The following is a 25,637-nucleotide window of genomic DNA, read 5'->3' on the forward strand; positions in this document are numbered from 1 at the left end:
TACAAAATCTAGACTCTAGAATTCCCGGAATATCGGCGATCTAGAATCGATACTCTGAGAACGAAAATAAAATAAAGAACAACCTCTTTTTATGAATTAAATTCACATGCCTCTTCACCGCGCGTACTGTGGGTCACCTGTCACCGATCGTCAAGTTTTAAAACCCTCTCCGCAATAAAGCACAATCCCTATGCTAGATTGCTCGTAACTGATCGTCGGCCAACCGATCGTCCCCGGGATCCGACAATAAAACGCACGACAATCCGTCAGCGGTGTGATTTATGAACAGATTCAATTCCGCATCTCCCGGGTGAGTGACCACCATCGTCACCACCGAGCTCTGGGTGCTGTTTCGCATCAGCAGCAGCGTAAGGTGTGAAGGCATGGCAACACTGTCGAACAATCGCTTAAGATCAATCGCTCAAAACACGATACGGATCAAGTGGGGTTGCCGTTTTTGTGCGCGACTTAGTTTATGAGCTGCTTCTTGACCAACCGAGGACACTCGAGGACTGGTTGGCTGGATGGAGATCTTCCCGAAACGCAAACTGTTTGCTTCGTGAGAAGATGCATCAGAGATTTGTGTTTTCGTGATAGGCTTTTACACATTTTTTTTTTTGCAACACGATACCGTCCTGGAGTCTTTATCTTCCCTCTAGCGATTGTAGCAATAATTTTTCTCTTTTTTCCTCTCTCTCTCTTTCTCTTTGTTGTGATTTATAGTGTACTTATGGAGGAATATTGTGATGCTCAGTTTAAGACATTGTATTGTGTACACATGTTGTTGCTGGCAATCTTGTTGAGGTTTCGTGTGAAAATACAGTACCAAAAAAAAGTACAATCAGAACCATTATCGGTGTTCAAAGTTGAATAAATTATGTTATCCCGTTCCCTGTTCGGTGTTGGTTGCTGGCGGTAAGAATCGGTTCTTTCTTCTTGCTCCACTAACTATCCCACTTGTCACCATCTTCAAGACCCTTTTGGTGATGATTGAAGTGGGTTTTTGGAAGTCAAAAACCAGACTTACAAGACATCAGAAATAGAGAGAGAGAGCGATTTCTGAAGAACATGAAACCTTTCCTTAAGGCGCCATTGCCTAATATTTTGATGAAATCCGAAGAATCTGTGTGAAAGTACTTTCCCATTGGCCGGTAGTTGGGAAAAGAAGGCCCGAAAAATTAGAAAACAATTTTACACTCTACATGCGCCTCAGACGCTCCGATTACGTCAACTCAAATTAGAGGAGGTCCAGCAGAACCATTACCAGAAGCGAACGGGGCCTTAGGCCTTGGTTTGCATACCAAATCACACGGTGCTTCACGTTACAAGGAAGCGTTAAAATGTTAGGACATGACATCTCGAACTACGCACTGCCAGTCACCGGGCGTTCTTTGCCGTTTTTATTTATGACATGGTGATGCTGGTGTGACCAAAAAAGGGATATCTTTCCCAAAGGCGCACCAGCTACACCAACTGCAGGTTAAAATGGATGCTCTTGTGTCACTGTTGTTTTGCTTTATCCATCTATCTCCCCGCTCTCTACGTCGGCTGCGGATGGAAATATTGTCTCAAGTGCTGCGCGAGTGCAGAGTGTTAAGCCACAAAACCGGAGTGCAAACTGAGCAGCAAGTCAGCTGCCTGCACAAAGCAATCTGCAAGCCTGGGTGTGGAGATTAATTTTACACATGCTTCCTGGCGCACCAAGTCTCACGCAGTCTCCGTACGGCGACGAGCGTGTGGTTCTTTACTTGGGTAGCTTTTGTTTTTGTTTTTTTTTTTGCTACTTTAAGAAGATCGCGAACAAACGATCTTCCAACAAAATCCACCAAGACGCGACCGAGTTCAAAACAAAACATCACCAATAAAATAAAGCCTGCCATTGCGATACAATAAAAACTCGTTTTAATTAACCCCTCACGCGCGCGGCTTATACTCCAGACGGGATTTTAGTGGGGATGAGGTGTAAAAAACCGATCCGAAAGTAAGGTATCGTACAGCAAGTCAAGACGCGAGCTCCAGTCGCATTCGGTGCAACAACGAAACACAGGCCAAAAAAAAAAAAGTCAAAAGATCTTTGGTTTTTTTCCTACCATCTTGCGTCCCTTATTGAGAAAGATTAAGCGCCTCGGTCAGACAGACCGAACACGACAACTTCATAAGCGTCCGTATCGTGTCGCGCAACATGCTGCGAGCGGATTTTTGTTGCATGGTGCACTGTGTGCTCGCAGTGCCCATACCTGCTGGTCAAAAGACGGTATTCTTTGCCGTGCAGTTGTTCGGGATTTTATATCCCACCAAGACCGGGCAAGGGACGGAAAGTGGGTACCGGCAGGCACGAGAAGGCACACAGTAAGAGCGTTAAACACACGTTCCAGTGTGTATCGCGTCGTCCGCCAGCCCCGAAAGCGAAGCCGTGCGGAGGCACGCGCATGTCAAACTTCGGCTCGACTTCGGATGGCGCGCTGCTTCCTTTTTGGCCTGAAAAAGAAAACGGCAAACCAAACAAAAAAAAAACCAACCCCGTAACGAAAACCGGTCGATGCTTTTGAAATCGTCCAACAACATCTTGTGCCTGGCAGAACATGCCTTGCCTGCCTGGTGGTAAGGAGCTGGGGATGGTTGGTGAGCAAAGCGGACGCTTGATTATGCGTTCTACTATGGGATTTGCTTTTCTCGTGGTGACTTGCTTCATTTTCACTCATTTTTTTTTTTTAATTGATTGTTAAAATAAAATACTATACATATTTTTCTGATTTTGAATTTAGTCAAAACAAAATTAATTTAAAAAAAAATACTTTTTGCGATAAATATGCAAGCTTTCTCCCAAGTTCAAGAACTATTTGTCTCAGCTGCATATGATATTTGCATTCGAATAATATCCTAGCCGATAAATAAGTAAACTTTTTACTTTATCATTACCCACATTATTGTTGCGTTGCGTTTTCAGAGCGAAGGCTTATGCGATGAGTTGTGCTATTCTGTACTCTAAGAACCTGACATATACCTTACATGAGATGTCATTATAAAGTGTATTTATTGGTAGGTTGTGTAAATAATCTACACGATTCAGTTGTTCCAGTAATATATAAAAAATATTTTGTCCATTTTTTTATTCATAAAAGACTGCCTTCATCTTTTTAAAACGGACAAGAAAACGAGATTATAAAACGAATAAAATTCACGTTGACTTCAGACATTGTAACTAACAATAATATGAAAATATCTTTTTTCTTGAACGATGGCCTGACCACAATGCTTTGTATTATGAATTAAAAAAAATTAAAGACCTTTAAATTCCTCTCTACTCTTCTCTTCATTTGAGGGGGATTAAATTAAATAATTTGAAAATAAAATATTAATTTACAGCTCTGCTAACAGGTCGACTTAAATCAACTTAGAATATAACTTGGTTTTCATCAAGTAATTTAGTACATGCGATTGGTTCACTTAGTTACAGATTTATTAAAGCCTTGAAAATGCTGCGATGTCACAAAAACCTATGAGAAATATGTCTTAAGAGCCCTTTACAAGAACATTTAATATAAATACTGGCTTCTCACAAAAACTAAATTTTTATTTCATGTAAATATTTCTATAAAACAAAACAAACCATTTTTTGATCAATTTTTCCGCAACCTTACCAGCAGCTAAAGCACATTCCGTTCGAAATTTGTCCACGGCACGCATCGAACCGATCGCAGCTCACCCACAGTCCTCACACACAGCCCTGGCGCGTATCGGCCCCGGTTCGGGTTTCCCGTTCGCCGTTCGTGCTCCGGTTCGGGTTTCGGGCCGCTGCTGGCTCACGCGTCGCCGCAGGTATACGCAACAACGAGCGAACAGTTTTGTCCGCACGAACCGTCCGTCTAGCAGCCCCGTCGAAGCGAACCGCCGCAGCGCATCACCAGTGTACACGCTTGCTGCCGCACCGAACGGACGCCGAACGGTTTCGACGGTTTGTCGCAGTGGGTCGCCCGGTACGCATCTCAGTCAGCACGAAACAGTCGTGGCGTACGCTGCCGAACCGCGTGGGGGTTTTACCGCATCCAGAGCGTTTCGAATCCTGTGTATATTCGCGTGTCCACCGTATGAGCGCGTACGGCAATTTTTACGGTAGTGAAAAAGTGATTGGAAATTTTTTCTCTTAAAGGTGTGTTATTTATGTTGTTTGTGGTTAGTTTGGGAGTTTTCACTTACTCACCAGTGCAATTATTCTACACTTCGTAAGAGGCTTTGCTGCAGTGCAGTTTTTCTTCCCAATGGGCCTGCCGCGACCCACAAGGCAAGAGTGACTAGGTGTGTGTGCGTGTGGAAAATGTGTTTGACGGTGTATTTAAAAGCAACGTGAAACCGAAGGAAAACAGCTCAAAATGCGAATGGTTGCTCCGGAAACGCGTGTCATGCCAGTGCCGCGTGCTAACGCGCCCAAAACCCTTGGAAACTCACCCTCAAATATTCTTGCCCACGTTCTGTGTTCTGTTGTGGGTGGTTCGAAATCTCACGTGCAACTGTGCCCGGAAAACGAAGCGAAATACGAAGTGAATCGGAAAATATGCCTTAGCCTTAGTGAAACTCACGAGAAGGTATTCGGCCCAAACCCAGGCGTTTCTGTGGTTCTTGGAGTTTAGAAATTCAAACATTAAGCTTTAATGTGACAGTGTGTGAAAACTGAATGCCGATTGCCCTGCTAAAGTTCGTACGGTGGACGCTGGACACCTTTCGCTTCTATCAAACGACTCGTTCTTCCACAATTCAGACCGCTACTATCAACAGCCGACTCCGTCAACCCGTCCCATCGTAAGCGTGTCGCTGTGGTTGTGGTTCGGTAGCTCGCGTGTCCGTGTATGCCAAATGGATATGTGTGTTTTATTTCTCGGCAAAGCTAAAGAAATATTTCTCCAGCGGGTAAAGCAGAGAAAACAGTGTGGTTTGATGTGCTATTTGCTTCTCGTTACCCAGAAAACGCATTAGCATCTTAGCGAGCAAAGGGAAAAAATTCAACCAACGACAACAAACGCAACAGATTTTGGCTTGTGGTACGGAGAACCGGCAAAGGTTTCGGGAAAAAAAAACTTGTTGGAAACGTCAGTTTGTGTTACCTTCCATGGTAGACGAAACAAAACAAGAGAACCAAAAATGGAAAACCAAACAAAAAAAAGGAACCAAAAACCTTACCGAAAACTTACTCCCTCTTAGGCTTAAAGCGCTTTGGCGAAAACAAAAAGAGCAAACCAACCGTATGCAAAAACCGCCGAAAAATATAACTCCAAACGTAAACAATCGAATAAATCGCTAGTGTGTGGATGTGTGTTTGTGTGCATGTGTGTGTGTGTGTCAATGCTGTAGCGATTTGTTTGCTAGTATCCTTGCTGCTTCCTTTGCCAGAGCACCATTGTCCCTAAACGTCCGTTGAAGGTTTGAACTGATTCAGGCCGAGAAATATATATGTACAGCGGGCTCCTGGCACATCCATTTTCTTTAGCCAATTTTTCCGATTTTTTTTTCTATTGTTGGAGTCTTTTGCAATTTTTGGACAATTTTCGGAGCACTTTGCAACTCTTTTACCATCTCTGATATTCACTCTTTTTTGCTCTCTTTACAATATAACTTTTTTCTACTTGTGAGATGACTATTTTTGTCTCTTTTTATTGATGAACTGCTCCTATTTCCTGTTTTGCATCTTTCCTGTGTCTTCTTTACTACTTACTACGCCTTTTCGTATTTTTTTCTATATTTTATGCTTCTTCTCGAAATACTTTCCACTGTGCCCGATCGCTTCTCAACCGTGGCAACGAAAGTATGACAAACAGAGGCTAAGAATGAATGAAACGCGTGCAACGTATCGTAGCGAGCGAAGTAATGCTTCCAAACCCAACTCAAACCCACCCAGCAGACAAAGTGGATGAAAGTGTTCCGAACCTCAAACAAATTTTTCTTAACCAAACAAACAAACAAAAAAGTATAATAAAAAGCTGGAGCTTGAAATTGGTACCGATGCACACTGATTATGAGCCCGTGAAAAACTGGAGACAAAAAAAAAATCGGAAATCGAGTGCAGTTGACAGAAGGGATGAAAAGGGCCATAGAAATGGGGAGTGGAAGAAATGGAAGTAGAAGCAGCAATGCGCTTCTAATCTAAGCCGCAACGGCTTTAGAAACCGTAGTGACAAATTGCTGACTTTAGACCACAGAGAGAGAGAGAGAGAGAGAGAGAGAGAAAGAGAGAGAGAGAGAGAAAACAAATGGTCGATGGTGGAAGCATTAAGAAAACCTCACGTACGTAGTGTGTTGTCTCGAACCTACGCAAAATAAAATATTTCTCAACTACAAACCGACACCGCCACCGGGAAAAAAAAATTCCGTGAAAACTCGCGCGATGAGATGGGATGAAAAACATTCCCGCGCAAAATAGAACACTCTTTCCCACACACACACAGTTTTGTTGTTGGAAACGTGCGTAAAACATTCACACCACCCACTCAAAATAGGGTGAGTGAGAGAGGGAGGAATCGGGGAGTTGGGGGAGTGTGGGAGAAGAGAAGCTAGTGAAGCCGGCTTTTCCGGTCGTGCAAAATGTTACCGCGTTTGTGGCGCATCGTCACCTAAAACTAAGCACCCGCAATCCTCGATGTGGGAAAACTGTCTGCATGTGTGTGTGTGTGTGTGTGTGGCTTTATATACTCAATCAAAAGTGTTTTCTATTGAATGTCGGTGTATTATTTTTGTTGCTTTCGTCCATTTTTCACAGTGTTGGAAAAATAAATAGAAGACAGAACAGAAAAAGAAAGCAAGCAAGCGTTTCGTTGACATTCGAATGGTGTTTTGATTTTGCGAATTTTTGGCACACGAGTGTACAAAACAAGAGAGTGAAAAACAGTGAGTTTATTTTAAGCTGCAAAGCGTCTAAAGCTTTGCTAATCGCTACTGTCGTGTTCTTTGTGGTGCAGGAAAAATATTTTAGTGCAAGGTGTGAAAGTGAACCAAAAGTGAAAAAGTGAAAAGAAGTACGAAAAAACAGTGAAAAACCAGCGAGTTTTTGAAAAAGAAAAAAAGGAAAATTGAGTGAAAGCGTTAAAAAACCGTATGAAAATACACGCAAACGAATAAAACGAAACAAGAAAAGTAAACAGTATCGCGATCGTGCGTGAGTTCCTATCGCCAGCCAAGTGAGTGCCAAGTGAGTGTCTGTATCCTTTTTCATCCCGTTGCTCGATTGGTTACGATCGCTGCCAGTGTTGGTGCGCGTTCGGCTTACTATCAACCACAACTGTACAGTGACACGCAACAAGGACGGGAAGCAGTCGTGAGCAACAATCAACCGACATGTTCATACCCTTAACAAGAGCTTCTTAAGGCAAGCGTATCACAAGAAAATTAACCAGAGCCTTTTTTTTGTTTTCGCTGTGACATTTCGAAAGTTTTTCCGTGCGTGCGAGTGTTCTATAGTGCTGTGCTAAAGTTGTTTTTGTCCCCCTCCCTGAATGTGCGAAGCTCTATCATTTCCACCAGCCCAATTGTCTGTGTGTGTCTGTGTGATTGAGTGAGTGTTTACATTTTGTTTTCTACAAAGGAAGAAAATGCGAACGGAATCACATACACGTTGCCGTTCGATATGGAGCAAGCTGGTCAGATAATAGCATAATTGGATTTGCCCATTCTTAGCTGGAAGCTCACGGGGGAAAAAAAAGAAACGAGCGCGGGGAAAAAAGAAAACGGGAAGAAAAGTGGAAAATAAGTCACAGCAGTCGGAGCAGTGTTTGGAAGAAAATCGAATCAACACGCGCGTCGTCGCGTCAAAAGGCGAACCGTGCGCTAGTGCTGTGTGTTTCGTTTGTGGGTGTGTGGGTGTGTGTATAAAAGTGTGTTTTTCTTTCCACACCCACCTCGCGCACGCCTCCTCTCTCCCCCTATCTGGGTGGTGTCTTTGGGAACGCACGCGACGAGTCAACGCGAGTGCCACGCAGCAGCAGCAAATATACAGCTCCTGCTAGGAAACAATTCAAGGTGAGTTCATTTGTTCATTCAGGTACACGAGGGGGGAGACTGATATGCAATACAGGTGGGTGGGTGGAAAAGAGAGGGAAAAGGGGGGGGGGGTTGATGGGTGGGCGTGATGGAATGCAATCGTAATGGCGCACCGACGGTTTGTGCAGGTGGAAATTGGATCGATTTATTGACTTACATCGAACTGTCCCGAACTGTCGGTGGTGAAGCGGAGGATGGGAGAGAAGCTAGAGGAGGGTTGATTTTTCTGGGATTCGGTCGCCCTTTTTCCCGCCCCAAGCACGCTTCCCCGATTCCCCCACTTCCCGTAACACAATAGCGAGCGCGGTTTAGACAGCGCGAACGAAGGTGACCCTTTACCGACAGGAGCGAGCGCACGCTCGCGTATCCTTAAGGATTTTCCCAACATTTTTTTTGTTGTTGTTTTGTTTTAGCGCTGGTAGCGAGCGGTTCGGGCATCACGTTTCCTGCTATCCTCCGGGGAGCATCCATCTTTCTTTTTCTGCGCTCCGAATGTGTCGGTGCGGGTTGAGACATTGAACGAAGGAACAAAAACAGGTGTCAGATTAAGATTCAGGTCACCGCAGAATCAGATTAGGAAGGGAGGAAAAAGAGAAGGAGGAGGAGGGTAAGAGGAGTAGGTAAAAAGAGGATGCGTGTGAGGTTATGGAAATTGTACTGGTAAAGTGTGTTTACGAACGATTCATTACCCAGGCAAAGGGTCCGACCATCAAAATGAACTTCAAGATTATGTTCATGCGAAATCTGGAAAGGTTCATCATACAAGCGAGTTTTGAAATCTCGATTTTTTTAAGCTGAATTTTAAAGTCTCTTAAAATAAGTATCTTTTTTAACAATTTTCTAATACACTCAAGATATTCGATAAGTCTCAGCTCATTTTCTTTTGAAATGAGTTCTTGAATGAACTCATCATGGTTTAATTCTTTTTCATAACCTTAGTAAGTTGATTTCACAGTAAGGAGGGAAAAACAGCCTTATTCTACTACTCCACAAACGAACTGTCAAAAAGATGATCTGCTTTGCATAATTTCAGGCGCTACTGTACACTTCCTATCGTCATTTTTTCGAAGCTTTTGTGTGTGTGTGTTTGCACTACCCGACCAGGTGTGTTCTACGCCGTGTGGCATATCATGCGGAATCGTGAAACTCAAATACTTTTCCCCACTAGAAGCACCACGACTCTAAGCACCTGGTGAGTTAAATTTGGTGTGCCCTCACCCGGGAATGGCTACGGCTACGAGGCGGTATAACGAGAAATACACATACATCCCGCACCTGCCTCACCATTCCCACCAACCTTTCACTGGGACGGGTTGGTTTTCCCTTCTCCCGACCGACAGGACTCGGTCGGAAAATGAAGCACAATTTTGTGCGCCGATTGCGTATGTCATCGTTTGATTTTTCATATCCCGCTATTGCTGTGGGTCATGCATGGGGGAGAAAAAAAAACCGGATCAATGAAGTAACAGGAGCGTACGATGGAAAACGTGTGAGAAAACGATATTAATGAAACGCCAACCCAACCAACCGCACAGGCCCTTCAAAGATGGCACGTTCTGATGGGTGTTGCGTTTTTTTTTTCACCGAAATTGAAAATGAGAAGGTTCTTTGAAACATTCGCATTTCTTTTAAGTAGAAACCAGTACCAGCAACTGTATCGGAACATGAGAAAAGAGACGTGGTATAGAAAATGGCAAGAAATGGGGGAAAATCCCAATCCCTGTTTAAACTTCCATTTAATGGCGATCGATTTAATGATAAAAAGAGGGAAGTAAAAATATTACAAAAAGAATCTAACCAGCTATCACATATCCACCTTTAAAGCAAGAAAAACAAAGAGCAGAAAATGAAGCCGATCAGCGATGAGGCACGCCACTGGTGGAATAGTAGGAAAATGTGTGCCAGCACCGAGTGCGTATGTGTGTGCGTAAACAAGCAAATGAGCAAACGGAACTTGACATTGACTTTTCTTATCACAAAAAAATGAAAGCGAAAAAAATCCAATGGACCGTACTTGGTAGTTCAAAAATTTTAGGCAGGAACAAAGAGTGAAGCTCGAGAGAGGGAAGGAAATTCGGAGGAGTGAATTGCGTGCGCGGAGATATCAGTAACCTGAGCATGCGAGTGGGTGGTTAATGGTCGATAACGATGTAAAAGTAGGGATTTAAGCACAGTCAAGAACATTCCAAAACAAAGAGAGTATTAGGATTTTGCTTTTACTTTAGTAAAAACAAATCCACAAAACTTTTTGGAATCATGAAAATTACATTTGCGGCATTAATAAGTGAATTAAAAATGTATGAAAAAGGAGAACTTCGCTTAAGAAGATAGTAACAAAAGTTACTTTTAGAAAAACTAGGAGATTTTAAAGAGAAAAATAGAAAATTTAGAGAATAAAACAAAAAATAAAGGTGAAAATTTAGTTCTTAAATTAAACACACTCTTAAGTGTTCACGAAATGACTTAAATTTTTCATCTAAAAAGCTGCCTCCAAAAGTAAAATCGTGTCCTTTTCCGCGAGGCAGCTTAATTTTGCAAGGGTGTATCCGTCGGGTTCGTGCCTTGTGGCCAACACTGTTTTATTGCTCTTTTTTTGTTGTTGCTTTTATCAACACAATACGGAAGCGGTGAGTCAGCAACCATACAGTACCGGGCACACCTGGCAAAACGCCATCAATTTGGGTCATCAAACTGGTAGGAAGTCAACGCTACCCTCAGTTACAATACGACCTTGTGGGCTAAAGTCGCTGACAAAAAACAGAATCGCGCTTCATTCGAAATGAAAATTTCACAACAGCTCACACAAAAGATTCGAATAATTCGATTAGCGAGCCCTCTCGGCCTGCCACTCGCGATCGCGATGTTGGTTAACAATTAACACTGGACGCTTTACTTGGCCGATTGGCCGATTGCAAACCAGCAAACCCGCAAACCGTTTCCCCTAATGCACCGCCATAGCTGGGGACGATTAGCCGAGCCAGAACGCACCAGCATGCCCTCCATTAGTGGGGTTGAAGCGCGGGTCGGGCGAAGACGTTAACGATTAGAAAACGAGCTACTAAGAAATTCAACCAAACCAGCAGCTCGGAATGCTATTAAGGGCATAGGGGAGGAAGGACCGCCAAGGGCTGTAGCAGGAGAAGGAACGGGGTGGGTGTCAGTAATATTTCGATTACTGTTTTACAACCGCCCTCAGCCCAATGCAACCCCCCGCTTTAAACCACCCAACGCAACGAAGCAGAAGAGTTTGGTAAAAAAAACAGCCGAGCATAAAAGCAGATCCGTTACTGATGCGTTTCGTCACGGTTCGGCCATTCGTTTCTTCTTTATTGACTGCGACCGATTTGTCGAGTGGTCGAGAGTGTCCGGGAAAAACGCGGACGGCAGCGACGACGATGATCAAGCGAATGGGTGTAAAAATCCGTAACGATTTCATCAAGTAAGAGGAAGCAAAAAAAACCTCCCGGATAGCATTTCTCACGCTCGGCTCACAGTAGGCATATGACTTGACGGGCTAGGGAGCTCCCCCGCTCTCCCCATAATAGTTTGATGATGAATTTATTTAGTTGCGTGGTTGCCTTTTATTTCAAACAATAGTACGAAACTATTTCTGTGCCTTTTTGGGTTCACAGTGAGATGAGATTTCGAAATGAAGTTTCAATTAATTGTTGAGTGTGTTAATTAATATTAATTTGTTTAAAGATAATATGAACCAGGTATTAGCACCTTTCGCTATAGTACAAGGATGGACATCAAGGTCGAAGTCAAGGTTTAACAGGAATAAGCACCTAAGATATTTAGATATTTAGTAATGATCTTGAACATATTAGGACCCTTGGCCAAACTGTCAAGACGACTGACAACGAGAGAAAGAGAGAAAGAGCCAGCATGATGCAAGAAAGCAAGACATCTCGCTCCAGGAGGTCAAGAAAGGAATTTGGATCGAAAAATGAAGGAAGAACGCTCTGCGCCTTAGAAGTGAGAAAGTGCATGTGACTGCTTGGTAGGAGTAAATTATAATCCTGGACTCTAAAACGTACACTTAAGGACTGTCTTCTTGGAACACAGAAGTATTTGTTCCAACAGGCCATCGGACACCGATTTCCGTCCGGACCAAGTCTTCCCGTCGTACTATCCAGCTATGCGTCCAGGAAGTCAGAAATGGCAGGAGAACTTCCGAACCTAGAAAATCTCGATGGGCAGTATGGCGTCAGCTCGTGAATATATCGTTGGAAGTGATGTCCTGAACAATGCTTCAAATCTAAGATATTCGTCTCTTTCACTTCGCATCAAGTTATCCAATAGAACTCCTTTGGTCATTGAGGTCCTTATATCCCTGCCAGAGACGCTTTCTAATTGCTCCAAAAACCTTAAAAATACTTCCGGAAATGTAAAGGTTATCTAAACTAGAGTTATCCCGGGTAGTCTTCGCAAGCATTTTGGTAGACATGAACGACCATTTAGGTCGCCATCAGAGCATGGTAGAGGTGTCTGTGTATACCAGCACAACCACAGAAATCTACCAAACTAGTTGAAGCCACTGTATATTGAGCACTCAAAATAGTAAAGCCTTTGAGACATTCAGAATCTATTTTGTCCTGAAATTCACTTGCATGGATTCACTCTCATGCTGGAACAATCGTTAGTTTCTGAAGGTGACTTCAGCTCTTTTGTAAGCTCAGCCTCATTTCGCAAGAATTCTTTTTAACTAGGTGGCGGAATTTCTGATGCGCGGACTCTATTGGACTTTCCTTCAAAGAATCCGGGTTTGCTGAGCTCACAGTCATTTCAAGGCGAACGTCTGGCTTATCATTTTCCCTGCCCGGTTATCTTTCAATTCTATCGGCTACAGTTTGCAATGTAGAACATCACGATCAAGACCACCTTCCTTGGTCTTGTTAAATATACGTACACGCTAGACCATCACTGTCTATCTACGGAAAAGCACGTGCGAACGAACGAACGCATCATCCAACCCAAAGCAACCAAACAAATGCTAACCATTTTCATATTTCCGTTAATTGCTAACACACTTCGACGTATTTTCAGTTTCGGTTTCGTTTCCGAAAATCCAACCACAGCCAGATTAACTCCAACTCAGGAACTAAGCTTCGACGAGCTGCATTTAGCTTTATTACCCCGCGAAGCTGTGGGAACGATCGTCCTCATTTTCGTTTTCCCAATTCCCAACGCTCACTTTTCGGGCGCTCATTTACCAGGTTTGAAATTGGAAAAGTGGGCATAATTTTCCTCTTTTTCCCGTGGCGAGAAAGAGAAACAAAGCCAACAAGCGCCCTGAACGATGAAGATGAGTTTAAAAATTGGGACGCATATTAGCGGCTCCGGTGTTGTTTATGGCGAAAATCATAATTTTTTCGGTGTGTAAAATTGGAACAAGGGAAAATCATGTGGTAAGAAAATCACGCACGCACACACACATACACGCTAGTTGGTCCCCATTTGTCTCAAATCTGGTTTTAAATGGTTTGACTACCAAAAAGGCCCCAGCCGGGTCTTATTTATGTTCCGTTTGGAAACTTCATCAGTGCATAAAAGGGTTTTGGCACGCAATAAAGGGGAGCAGAAGCCTAATGCACTTCTTTTTTCCACAACCCCAAAATTGCCCTTTTGTTCAAGCTGGTTTGGTAGTAAATTTCCCCGGCCAATGTTTTTCTTTCCATCAACCTCCCGCCCCCACGGGCAAACACTTCAATCGTCCACCTTTTAGACGAGCACGTGAAAATGCCATACGAAGATGGCATTTCAACTTCGTCATCTTCTTAATCTCTTCGACCGAACGTTCGCCCCATCATTATGCAACGCGGGTGCGCCACACACACGAACGTGCCCCGGTGGACGATCTTTAGGATTATAGTCGGCAGGCGGATAAAAAAAAAGAAAAAAAAAACACGTCCCGATGGAAAATTTGCCCTAAAGAAAGAGTTAGATGGGCGCTCGGTGTAGAAGATTATCGCGTTGCACATCGGAGAGGGATGCAATAGGGAATGTGATATTTTTAATTTAATGTCCCAAAATGATGCGCGACGCTCCGAACAAGTGCAGCCACTCGTAAAGTCTAGGCAGCCCGAGATTTTTTTTTTTTTCATTTTCTTCGGTGACATTTGTGTAACAGAAACAAGTGGAGCACGGTGTGGCCTTATAAAACTTAACGCGCTTGTAATAGAATTGAAAATGATGCAAAGAAATGTGAATGGCACTGTTAAGAACATGTCTTTGAGCCAAAGGAATGAAAATAGGCAATGATCGGTTCTTGCAAAATGGTGGCACAGTAATAGATTTTCATAACGAAATGAACACTTAAAGCTTAAAAAGAAAATAAATAAGGATGAAGTATACACATTTATTAGGTCTTTAACTGTTTTCTTATTAATGATTTTTTCAATCAAGAATATTGGGTGATATCACGAATAGCAACTACTGTTAATTTAGAGTTCACTCTAAATGAAACCAACCAATTATTGTTTAATTTCACATATTTCATTATTAAAAATGCAAGCTCAGCTGAATGAAATAATCGAAACTGAATAATAGAAAAATAATAAAATGTTGATGAGTGGTTTGATGAACTGTTGCTGAGGAGAAACCAGTCAAGCTAGTTGTTAAATGATTTTTTACCATTAGTTTTAACTATCTTAAATAATTTTCGATGCAACGAATATTTAAAAAAAATATTCTATCCGGTAAATGCAAGTACAAATGAACGCACGAATCTCTAAATTTGATCAAAGAACAAAACAAATCTTTCAATGCATGAACGTTGAGCTTTACTATGCAAAAAATACTATTTTTTTGTTCGAACTCAACACTTTTCACACCATCACAGTGTAATGAACAACGGTGAAGTAATAAAAATGTTAATGAATTTCACAATGAACTCATCAAGCAAGTCTGAGTGTTGAAATGAACTAGAAATGAACGAAAATATATTTTAATGATCCTTGCATGAATAAGAATGAAATGAACCAATAATAATAAGTAATTAATCTACGATAAACAAATTTAAAGACAAACGAACCCAATCATTGGTCTATTGCTCTATGTGCTTATTTACGGCATCAGCATAAGTGATGCAGAGTAACAAATATTTTTGCACTCAATGATCGATCGAGTATCATTAAAATATTTCTAAAAATTAATAGATTATACCATCATGACCTTTTGTTACTAAATAAAAAGAAACATAAAGAGGAGGTTGTTCATTCTGAATGAATCAAGTTCATTCATAGCTCTGTTCATCCTCCCTAGAACCAAATTGATCAGGAATAAAAACAAATAATGTTGAAAGCATCTTTTAAAACTTAGCATTATTTCACTAAAAAATGAACCAAAATGAACAAAAATAAATACCGTAAAGCACACAAAAGCCTTTAAACAATACAACGCCAGGATTTCCGGGAAACAATTGGTTAGACGCATAGCTGTCAGGAACGTCTAAATTAATAACCTTTTGCTTTTATTATTAGACTGCTTCCCATATATCGCATTACATGGGTCTAGATTCTCCCGAAAACCCCTTCATTCGGATGCGAATCAAGGCCCAAGGGAGCGAAGCGTCGCTTACACCAGTGACACAAAAATGGCTCTAACCAAGATGATGAGGGTGTGTGCGATTAGTGGGCGTTCTTCCTTAATAAAAAAAAACCTCATCCCCCCCAACGACTTCACTCGGCAGCACTCCACCGTCACTTACGCTTATGAAGATTAATTTATTACCATCCAACTTATCGGTACTTATACACGCTTACACGCGCTTCCCCCTCCGGGCAGACAGTTTTCCGAAGCCGAGCAGTTGCTGTCGATTATTAAAATGCATCGCTCGTGTGTGGAGGCTGGAGTATGGTAGCAGCAACGACAACAACAAAAACTGCTACGGAAATGCATGAACCCCTCCGAGTATTGAAAGGTTTAATTTTTCTTCCATTTTTCGCCCGGTGCATGCTCGGGAAGTGTGCTGGGAAACAAATCACTTTTCATGTTGGTGGCCGACGGTGAGGATAAGGAGGATTGCGTCAGCAGCTGCATCGCTCTTTATGCTGCCCGTAGTCACCCGTTATTCCCTTCTATTGAGTGATTGACTATTTTTCACCTCCACACAAAACGATGAAGGCGACGCAGTACATCGGTTATGGAGATGACGAAGCTTAGATGGCGTTGCATTTCGTTCACACCCTTCCAGGGAAAATAGCTTCTAGGGTGTGTTGGATTTTTTCTTGTTCAACAATATTCATCCTTCTTCCTGCTTCTTTTTACCCGTCTCACTTTTTGTATCATATTTTCCTTCATGGCTCAAAACGTAAGAGAGTAAAGAAAAAAGCGACACAAGAGCAAGACACAAATAAAACACTTTCCGATTTTTCATCCCTTAAAATTGTGATGGCAGGGACAAAGGAAGGTGGACGAAAGCTTTTTGACTGTGGCGGTGTACGATCAGAAAGCCAGCGAAATAGGGCAGGGATTACTTACTTCATCGATAAACACTCACCATTCACTAAACTTCGTACGTTTTCCTTTCTTTGCCGTGTCGCATCTGCCTTCCTGCGCCGTTTTCCCGCCACGCAGTAAGTGTGGTGGTGTGTGAAAGAAAAATGATATGGATGCGGGAAAGGAAAGGATGTTTTATGCGGCATAAAGCCAGCTCGAGCCACTCGAGCTGGCTAATGGAAACCGGCTGATGGAAACCGCGAAGCAGCAACAGCAACACTCCACGCGATTTTCCCCCTCCCGAAGAAGATGAGCTTCCCGTGTTTTAGATAATTGAATCTCTTTCCCATCATTACCATCCTCTTCATTTCAGTGGCAGAACAGGGGTGGCGGAAGGTATGGGGAGTTGGGTGGAAAAGTGGTGTTGATATTTATCCCGAACGAACGAAAATCGAACTTCAAAATGGTGGTGGAGTGGGGGCCAAGATTTTCGGGGCTGGAAAAAGTCGCTCGCGGGTTTTTTTTTCCTTCATTTTTCTTTTTTCGTTGGCGATGGCGGCCATGATGTGGTGGAAGAGGGTGGGTGGTGTTCGGAAAATAAAGACATCATCCGCTAGGACGATGTTACTGTGGAGACAACAAAAAGTTTGTGTAACTTACAAAATTTTCCCGCCCGAGCAGCTACTTTTCCGATCGGTTTTCCCAAGACTCCCACCGCGCTCCTGCCACCCCTCAACTACCAACTCGGTTGAGATAATTTAATTTTGCATACTGAACATATCATTCGGCTAAGGTGGCTGAGCCGAACACGATGCGCGATTAATAAGAGCGCTGACGCACCAAGAGGAAGGGCGTGTTTTGCTGGGGAGGTGGTTGGAAGGGGGAAAGTAGGCTGGACAACATACCCAATCCCTCCGCTATCGCTCTTCTTCGTCTGCACAACGGATGTTAGAAGCCATTTTGAATGGGGTCCCTTTCGTTTTGTTCTGTGGGAACATTAGTTGTTTTGCAGGGTTTTCCATGGAGTTTTATCATCAGGTTCAGTGTGCCAACGATAACGATAGACTAATGATTCGTTTGGATTTTGTATGTGTATTAAGCTTACAGAACCAATCAAATTTTGATTTTTTTTCTATTCGATGTTACAATTACTGACTAGCCCCCTATGCAGCATCAAAAGTCTAGTAAGCCAGGAATGGATGTCATGGTCTAGGAGGTTGTAAGGATAAGTAAGAAGTTATGACATCATTTTTTCCCTACTGTCACATTAAAGCCATGAAAACCCTGTAGCTTTGCCAGTATCGAAACCGTTTTCAATTTTCCCCCACTCAATGGAGTTCGGTGAAGGGAAAAGCCCAACCTGCAAAAGCTTCATGGGCGGTAGTGAAAATCGAAGGAGAAAAACGCAACTGATGACTGAAGAAAACACCAGAAACAGTGAGCTAGCTATTAATTTTCCCCATTTTAATTATTAATTATAATTCTTCTGCTTTTCCCGGCTGGTTTCGTGGTGGGGCTGGACGGGTGCAGTATCGATATCGAAACTTTTCCCGTCTTTCAATTGACGTGCACGCGAGAAGCCGCGAAACGGTGATGAAAAGTGATTTGTCCTTCTATCGTTGAAAATTGGGTCGCCATTTTTACTCGCATCGCATGGGTTGTGTGATGTATTTCTTTCAGCTTGAAGGCAATTTTTGCTGTTTCATTTTTTGAAGATTTTTTGAAGAACAAGATAGATTGAAGAAAAACCGCACTTCTACTTCTTCCGATACCTGTTCGATGAACGGCAAAAAAAAAACGAAAAGACCGCCATTTTGCTAAAAAGGTAGCAATGTATCACTGAACCGTACAGCTTTCTGCATACTGTCAGTCTTTATTTAGCTCTTTCCGTGTTCTAGTGAATGTTAACACCCACCAACTGAGGCTATTTATAATGCTATCATTTCTTCCCGTTCACGCCATCACCATTTTGTTTTCAATGAATTCTCATTCACCTAACGATAAAAAAATTCTTCCTACTCCGCTATTTACTGGACTTTTTTTTTCATATCAAAATTTGTTACTTGTTTGTTTGGCTCTTCGCACATGAAAATTGTTCATACAGTATTCGTTCAGTGTATTCTGAGCAGCGTGTGTCATCAAATTTTTTTTAGATTTATTTTTGTTCGGCTTTTGAATGCCGCTACCGGCCAGTGGAAAAAATCGATAATTTCTTCGGCGATAAACTGCCATTCCATCTCAATGCAATGCAACAGTTTCAATAAAAATATCACAACACACACACACAAGCAGACATACAAATACCGGTTTAGGTCATTCGGTTGCTGCCTGCGTTTGCTAAGTTCTGCTTAATTTTTCTACGAGCCACCAGGCGCCTCCATTGAAATTTATTTTTAAGCCTTTTAGTTTTTATTTCAATTTCCTACTCTATTCTGTATGCTTTTATTATGTGTGCTTATTTGTGCATCCACTAGCACCTGATGCATTGCGCATTTGAAGAGATTGCTATTCAGTTTCAGATACCGGTACACAATCAATGTTTGTGCTCTCCATTCTAACAGGCGTTTTCATTGGGTTGTAGGCATTAAAAGATACTGTAACTCAAAACGATTACACTCACAGATAAATCAATTAGCCCAAACACAAAAAAAAAACTGGCAAAAAATGGAGCTTGAGTAAAAAAAAAAAAAAAAAAAAAAAACCTTTTTTAAACACACTCCTTAATAGTAGCTAGAACTTTCATTGGTTAAAATCGTTCCTTTAATTCAAATTTAGTTTTAATTACGCAGAATTTTTAATTTGTTTTTGATTTTAAATGCTGCTGACATCTTCATCTGTTAAATGTTTCAATTATACCTCACGAGCTATTAAGCTATTGTTTCCAATTTAAAAAAATCCGCCCAGGAAGTAACAGACCGTTTTGGATGTTCACCTCTGTGTGTCTGTGTGTGTGTGTGTGTTGTCTCAAGCTTTCCCAGCTCTGCTACGTATCATAACAATTTGCTGCAGAAGCGAACGTTCTATCACTCACACAAAAAAAGAAACGCTCCTTTTCCTACCATTACTAATCTTCTTTCGAAATACGACGTTGAACGTTAACGGTAGGCTTTCTGGGGATGGTGCTGGCATCGCAGGAAAAATAAAGCAAAATGGTGATTTTTGCCTTCTCTGAAAACGCTTCCAACGAAGCGAAGGTTCTTTTTGGTGTTTTTTTGTTATTGCTCGTTCTCTGTCTCCTGTCACCCTCAATCGCTTGCTCTCGATGCTCGATGGATTATAAACGCTACAATGCATCCTCACTCGCAGCACTGGACACTGGCTGGGCCCATTTGTGACAGTGTGTGCGTGTGTGTGTGTGTGTGTGTGTGTGTGTGTGTGTGTGTGGTGGGAAGCGAGAGAGAGAGAGAGGGGGGGGCAAAAGTCTTTGAGCCCGAATGTGTACCGGCTCGCTTGTTCATACTTCCGCCTGACTAAACGATCGAAATGACACGCTTCTTGCACTGAAATAATTGCTCGTCGGTGCACCGAAACCAGTGCGAAGTGTCATCGAAGGTGAGCGAAAGGGAGAGAGAGAGAGCAAGAAAAGGTCTTCATTTCGCGATCAGGCTTGTCCGGGTGTGTGTGTAAAGGAACGCTTTAATTGAAACAAAAACGAAAGCAAAGAAACGTACGAAAACATGCCTCGAAAAATGGACGATCCATCCTGAGCAGGAGCAACCAACACCAACAAAAAACAGAACTACTGCTGAAACGATCCCACAACTGATCCTATTTTAGACGAGTCACAAATTTCCCTCATCCTATTAGAGTCTCCCAACGCTCTATCCGCTTATTGCGATTCTGTGCACTTTTTGCGGATTTTTTTTTTTGTTTGGTCTGTGTGTCCTCACCAGCTTCTCGTTGTCAAGGTTCAAAAATACCGGAGCAACCGTTTGCCATCGTGCCGAGGTTCAGTGACGGAGATCCCTCGGAGTCTCGTCTAGACTGGGTGAGGATTTCTCGAGGACACGCAGAGCGAGAACTCATCATCCAACAGGGCGTCGGGGTTTTTTTTTTTGTTATTTCGTCTTTTCTGCTCTGGAGACGATTTTTCAACTTCTTTCATCTAAATTTTACTTTGATTTTTCGTTCGGAGTGTGTGAGAGCGAGAAATCTGAAACTGCGCGTGTCTTCGTTTGCCGCATTCTGTGAAGATACATTAGACGGCATCGGTGTACAGACGCTTAACACACACACCGAGCGAAGGGAAAGATCCTGGTGGATATTTATTTTGGGGTTCATTTTTGGCCTGCGTCCTTAGCATCAAACACCGGAAGCATCCGGCGAGAGTAAACGTCATCCGGCCTGACGGCTCTGTCGTTATTATCATCTTGATCATCATCATCACCATCATCAGCATCGCGGTCCTTCGTCTCGGAGGAAACTGGATCATCAATACATCATTTATCATCAAAAGGATATATCGGGTGAAACTTTTCCCGGGCCGCGCGAAGATTTTTTTCTTCGCTCTCCTCTTTGGATCTTGCCATCTCTCTTTCTCTTCAAGCCTCCATTTTCCAATCCCTTTAAAGGTTTCAGGGGTGCTAGAGATACTTGTTAATTTCACAAAGAAATACGCTAAACCGAAAGAACGAGCTGATCCTGAATAACCTTTCTCCTGGAAGCGTTCCAGCCGGATGGCGCAAAAAAAACGATTCTCCGATTTTCTTCATCATCCTCAGCCAGTCTGCGACCTGTTCTTACTTTCATGGCGAGGTTGGACATATTTTCACCCGGCACATACAGGCGCTAAAACTGAAACTGAGCCTCCGGACATTTGGCCGTGAAGACGAGGTACCAAGTAAAGTGGGAAGGTGCTAATGTCTGCCACTAAATCATGATGGATCGAGCCGAACGGTGGCGATGGTGAAAAACTATAAATTATTTTCCGATGAGAGCACCAAAGCGTTTCACTTGCGACGTTTGCCCGCTGGACACAAGTGGACATATGCTAACCCCCGACTCCGAGACACAGTCCACCGCTGGGGGTTAACTGGAACACTCAAATGGGAGATGTATCGCTTGAGACAGGATAAAGGTTACATCAAAAACCTCGGGCGCACTTGGCGAAGGTCCATGGATGGGAAGGAATGATGAACAGTGATAAAGTGGTGGTAATGGACAGCAGATTCATTCAATTTTGCCTCCCACTTCACTTGGGCTCAGTTCTTGACGGTTTGTGAACGTTTTGGAGGGTAGTTTAATGTTTAATGGCGGGAACGAATACGTTTACTTCGTTTTCAATTATTACCTATGACTTGGGTTTCTGGAGCAAGTGAACTTAAGCGCATGAACACTTGAATGAATTAAAGAGCATTCACCAATGAGAGTCGAATCAACGATGGAAGCAAATTCAACGCGCTTGAATTCTTAAGCGTTTTTTCATGCTGAGTACAAGCTGCGTGAGATAATCCTTCAAGGATTCTTGCCTTGCAAGATAGGCCTTCAAGGATGCTTGACTAGCGAGAAGATCCTTCAAAGATTTTCGGTACAAAGATCAAATGAACACCAAAATGGATTAAACTGCATTCACCATTGATATACGAATGAACGATGAAAGCAAATCCAATCTGAGTACAAGCTGCGTGAGATAATCTTTCAAGGGGTCTGACTTACATCAGAATAAAAGCTTTTAAGCAAGGTTTTTAAGTAATGCTTAAATAATAATTATGTCAAAAATCTCAAACCAGCTCAACGACCGTCACCGGGAACCGATCGGCCATGTCTTGCTTATCAACCAAACACTGCCCACTTTTCTAATCACTTTTTGCGCGTTATTTTTGAAACAAACCTCCACCCTCATGCCCCACTAGCACAGCGCTTCGAAATCAAAGGGGGCGTATTCGCAGTACCGGAGTACGCAAAACACAGGCCCCCACTACGCCCAACAACGTTTAGCCACATGGCCCCACATTCGCTTCCGAAGATAGTGCCGGAATGAACGCCCACTCACTGACCGAACACGTGCGTTGCTGCTGCTTCGTTTAGTATTGCGCCACAATTAGCTGTCCCTCGCCTCAACTCAACACTCAACGCCCCCCCCCAGAAAGCCATCACCGATACACGAAAAGAACGATTGTGAAGTTCATATTTCACATTTCTCATCTGTAAGCGTCCGACCGTCCACTTGCATCCCCCTTGCCCCGTTGCAAAAGATTATTAACGGCTTCAGAAGCCATTCGTAGTGACAGGCAATCGAACTGCACGCGCGCCCAGACACAATAGGGTACAACCGCAACACGGTGGGCAACCTTGCTTGCCACGGTCGTCCAGCGAATCGATGCCATTTCCGGGGGCACCGCCCGTGTGTCAGCCAGTCACCGGGGATCAATCGATCCTGCTTAGGTTTTGGTGAGTCTCTTCCCACCCCCCTCCAAAAAACGCATGCTTTCATCTTTGCGTAGCGCGTTTTAAAAGGCATGCACCAGCATTCGTACCTTTACGAAGTTAGGCAGAGAACAATGTTGACCGACGCGTGAGGACCGGGACCGGGCGAATGTGCCACAATCCGAGGCTTTTAAGTGAGCGCGCATACCCCGGCACGCTGGAACATGTGTGCTTCGTACACGGCATTCGGAACCGTAACGCGTACACGTGCAATGTGATAAAGTGATGCTGCTCTATTTGGACTGGCATCACTCGAAACGTCATTGCCGGGTGCGCTTAAATCACTCGCCGAAGTGGGCATCCAGCCGATGATGGATGGACGGTTCGCCGGGTTGCGTTGTGATCGTCAGTATCGACAGAAAACGTTGTTGACTAGGAGGAGTTTATTTGCGACGGTGGTTTTGTTGTTGTTGTTGTGGTTGTGCATGCCTTTTCTTTATAGTGAGTGATGAATTGGCTGCTAGCTTTTACTTTTCTATGAAAAAGCTAGATTTTTTTTCACACGAAATTTATTTCGAAGTTAAGAATCTTACTGGCCAGAAGATTTTAAGAGAAAATAGCATGTCTAGAAATAAAAGGAAATAAAAAATAATTCCGATATTTTAAATAAAAAATATTCAATAATAACAATACTCCAATAAAAATCGTAAAAAATAAATAAAATTTTCGTAACAAAAAAGAATTGAAAACCCCAAATGAAGTAAAATCAACATGAAAAAAAAAGATATTTAATATTTGAAAATAAAAATAAAATATGGAAAATAAGGAAAAAAGATCAGCATCTGAAAGTGAAACGAATAAAACGATAATAAAAAGGCAAAAAAATTGAAATCAACAATATGAAAAAAATAGAAAACAATAGAAGAAAAAAGAACAACAACAGAAAAAAGTTACAAGAAACACACAACAATCAAACAAAAAAATGACACCGAACAAGAAGAAGCAGAAATCAAAAACGGAAAAAGTAAGGAGAGCAACAAGACGAGAATCATAAAAAATAAGTAAAAGGAATCAAAGCAAAAGAAACAGAAGCAAACTACATTTACAAATGTCAACCAAACCTAGAAAATATGTTCGTTTAATTTATTGCTTTATCTAAACAAAAAATGAAGAAAATCATTCATAAATTAAACGAAGCAGGAACTGAAAAGAAGCTTAGTCAAGGAGCAAAATTAATACGAAGACGAATTACTAAAATAAATAAAAAGACATAATAGGACTAGTCAAAATAGAAGCAGTAAAAAAGAACAGGAAAAGAGGGAAAAACATAACGAATTTTGAAAATCGCAAAAAATACCCCCGAGGAAAATTCACCGATTCCGATGTTGCTGTGGTTGGTAGTTCACGAAATCGAATTTAATAATCAAATATCAATCAATAGACCAGCCACAACGACACGGTACCACCGAACCCACCGAAATGGCTAACCACGATCGGCGTGCCCGTTTTTCCCCCGATCACCATTCAACTATTTCCACCAATTACTATAGGTCATGTTTATTTCTGTTCGGTAGACCTTTATATGTCCCACGTACTCGCACCATTTTGCAAGTGTACACATGCTCGTATGGGCAAGCGAAACCCAAAAAAAAAAGCACACAAGCAAATGCACACAGACATTCCTGTTCTCGCTCACACCGAAAGACGAGGACTCGATCGTCGGCCCTGGAACGGAAACAATTGTGCACACAATTTGCACAACGGGAAAGCGCAAGAGAAAATGGCAACGCTACCGCTCACCACCGACTGACTGTCGGAAGTCGGAAGTAATTCCGAGAGGTTTTTCGGCGAATGAAAATCGTCAGCCCTTGCTTAGGGGCTGGGCTGAAGCGGGACAGGGGATGCTGTGAGACGGATACCTCACAAAAGAATGTTGTCGGAAGGGGGGGGAGGGTGGTAGGGAGAGTGGGAAGGGATAGGCAGAATGCTAATAAAGGGCACATACCATCCCCGTTTTGCAATCGCAAATTTAATCCAATGGCAATAAAATGAGCAGAAGCCTGGGCGAGTACCACCGAAGCAAAATGGAGGCTACCCATTTGCCCATTTTCCATCGCTGCCTTTTTTTCCCCACTCGACATCGTTTTTACCCCATTCGCGACGTTCCCCCAACGTACGTACGTACGTGAACGAACGAAAGCACGAGAGAAATTACATTCCACCTTTTGAATGAGTCTTTTCCGGGGTCTCATGGAATTGTTACCGTGTACATGTATATTTCTGGTAGGAAAATGGAGGAAAACAGGGAAAAATCAATTTCAAAGAATATCAGCTTACAAAATTTTGTAACCCGACCCAGTTCCGGTATGAGGTACGCGTACACGTGTCCTTGGGTTGGCAGATGAAAATCTTTCATAGTGACCATTACTACTACAAGACGAACTAGCATGCCTTGGGATTTCTAATCCAATTGAGACAATTTAGGTCGGACCGTGTTACGAAATTATGTCCGAGGAGTGTTATTGTAAAAGAAAATTCCACATGAAAAATGAATTTTCCTGAAGACATATAGGATAATTCTACTATTTCAAGGCAGAGAGTAAAAAAAAAAAGATGGCGACGATCTTTCAGCAGAAACCCACACGTCATCTTCAGCGCTTCACTCTCTTCAAATATTCACCCACACACCACAAACACACCCATACACTGGGAACGAGCAGCAATCGCAAAACCGGAACGGATTTTAGTTTTCTTCATTTCCGTTATCCGGGTGCAATTGATTATGTTGTTCTACCCCGGCACCG

At 42.6% G+C, this 25,637-nt stretch overlaps 1 protein-coding gene across 6 annotated transcripts in view; it reads left to right on the forward strand.

Moving 5' to 3' along the window:
- The first annotated feature begins 3,843 nt into the window (after positions 1–3,843).
- LOC118506652 (irregular chiasm C-roughest protein-like) overlaps positions 3,844–25,637 on the forward strand; it is a 77,662-nt gene continuing 55,868 nt past the window's right edge. For 2 of the 6 annotated variants that reach the window (XM_036044087.1, XM_036044106.1), the window contains exons 1-2: positions 3,844–4,150; positions 6,749–8,004. The gene's annotated coding sequence lies outside the window, so the exon portion shown is untranslated. The remainder of the gene's footprint in view (positions 4,151–6,748; positions 8,005–25,637) is intronic. The other 4 variants (XM_036044070.1, XM_036044078.1, XM_036044060.1 and 1 more) reach the window with 4 other exon arrangements.

This window comes from Anopheles stephensi, chromosome X (assembly GCF_013141755.1).
Source record: "Anopheles stephensi strain Indian chromosome X, UCI_ANSTEP_V1.0, whole genome shotgun sequence".
Lineage (NCBI taxonomy): Eukaryota > Metazoa > Arthropoda > Insecta > Diptera > Culicidae > Anopheles > Anopheles stephensi.